The sequence below is a fragment of the Parasteatoda tepidariorum genome, chromosome 9, assembly GCF_043381705.1.
Source record: "Parasteatoda tepidariorum isolate YZ-2023 chromosome 9, CAS_Ptep_4.0, whole genome shotgun sequence".
Lineage (NCBI taxonomy): Eukaryota > Metazoa > Arthropoda > Arachnida > Araneae > Theridiidae > Parasteatoda > Parasteatoda tepidariorum.
In genome coordinates this window covers 44,468,989-44,471,022 of record NC_092212.1, presented here as the reverse complement: position 1 = coordinate 44,471,022, position 2,034 = coordinate 44,468,989, and positions in this window count along the sequence as shown.

The following is a 2,034-nucleotide window of genomic DNA, read 5'->3' as shown; positions in this document are numbered from 1 at the left end:
AGAAACAAAAGAGATTTGAAAAATAAAACATAAAATTGCCAACAAAAACAGGTGACAAAACTGGAAAGAATATCAGTAGCCGGGAGAAAAAATAAACATAAAAGAAAAACAGAGAAAGAAAAACCACGTGGCTGAGAGGGGCAAATCAGGATAAAAGATATTTCCACCCCCAAAGGAGACATGAATTAGAAATTTTTATTAATATTATTATTAATAATATTATATTGACTAGAGGTCACCGCTTGACTCCAACTTCACCTCGATAGCCAAATCCCATGATTGCGCAGCAATTATTTTTATTCCTCGGAGAAAAGCAGATTACAAATGATACCAATTAACTTTGAAAAGTTAATTGGTATCATTTATTAGTGCGATAAAAAGGTACCGATTATTTTATTACTAGTGGGCACAGCCTCTTACTCTTTATCTCTTTCCCACAAGCCTCCAAAGATGCACTTATATTTTTGGGGGATTGAGCGTACGTATATATAGACTTACATGATTGGTTTTGCGAACCAAACTCACTTCGCTCACATTCAAGTGGGTTCCCAGCAGATCACCGAAGTCAAGCATCACTGGCTACGGTCAGTGTGCGGGTTTAGTAACCACTTGGATCAGTCTACGTAGGGACCGAGGGTGTGCGGTATTGGTCCTCGTTAAACCGTGCTACCATAAAGTGCTCGACTTCGCGCGCAGTTCGTCGGGCTACCGAAGCGGGGGTGCCATCCCCTCCACAGAGGATCAAAATTGTGATGGCATGTCTTCGGATCATCCTCCGGGATGTTTCCCAGACTGTCGCCAATAGCCCATTGTGCAGCTCTAGTGCGACGCAAATTAACGACAACAACAACACATTCAAGTGAGTCCTGTTTGAAATGCATCCTAGAATTTGGCAGTATAAATAATCGCAGAACTATATAGTTTCTTTTCCCAAAAAAGGAGTATCACAAAAACTACATATTTATGCCATAAAATCTGTATCTTTATTTTTCAGAACTTTTAGTTGCCAAAAGTTTTCGATAAAAAAAATTTAACTACTAAATATATGAAAAGCAAAACACAATCTCTTAGAATTATTAGTTTTTCAGGTTTGATATAATTATTATTATTGCTTTGGTTTTTTTCAACAAAGCAAAATATTTTTCAGACTAGGCTAAAAAATTTCCGTGATTTTTTCAAGTTTGTTACTGAATTTCAATAAGCTTTTTCCAAAGCTTTCCAATCAGTTAAAAACTTTTGCAATGAATTCTGAATTAATATCCGGAACATACTTGCTAAATTAATGTTAAACCACCGTCACACATAACCTAATATAACTAAATAAAAACATTTCATGGTGTTGCCTTACCTTTGTTAGTTGCAACTGACGAATCGATTATATGACATTATTTGTAAGTGGAATTATATATCATGATTTAAAATCAAAGTTTTTTTTAAGTAAATAAATAAAGAAAACTAGTACTGTTTCCGTACTTGTACTGGCACATAAGGACTTTACTTGTTGATGTAAAGTCCTTATGTGCCAGCTGGCCCGATAAGGATAGGTAGGTACGTATAGCCATCCCGGATTATCTGCTAGTGAATTAACCACAGTGAGCAGGGCCGGCCCCAGGGTAGGGCAATCTGGGCGGCATCCCGGTGCGCAATGATCTAGGGGTGCCAAAATAATAGTTGACAAGATTGAAAGGCGGCAGGCGGAATTTATCATTTTTATTTCTAAGCACATGATTCAAATAATATAATATATTTAAACATTAAGGCAAAATCTAGTTAAATTTAATTCAACATGACAAAACCACTCAACCACCGACTTTCAAGAATTGACAAGTTTTTCGGCCCGTGGCAACACGACTGTACAGGAAACAACAATTTTGAAACCAAGCGAAACAAGATCTAACAGCCCTTTTTGACTGCATATAAAAAGGAAGTAGACTTAAAACAATGCATTATTTGCCTCTAGACTTCGGCTGGTGCGAAATAAAATAGTTTGTTTAAATTGTTAGTGCAAAAAAGTGCTTGTGCAAATTGTCCAGT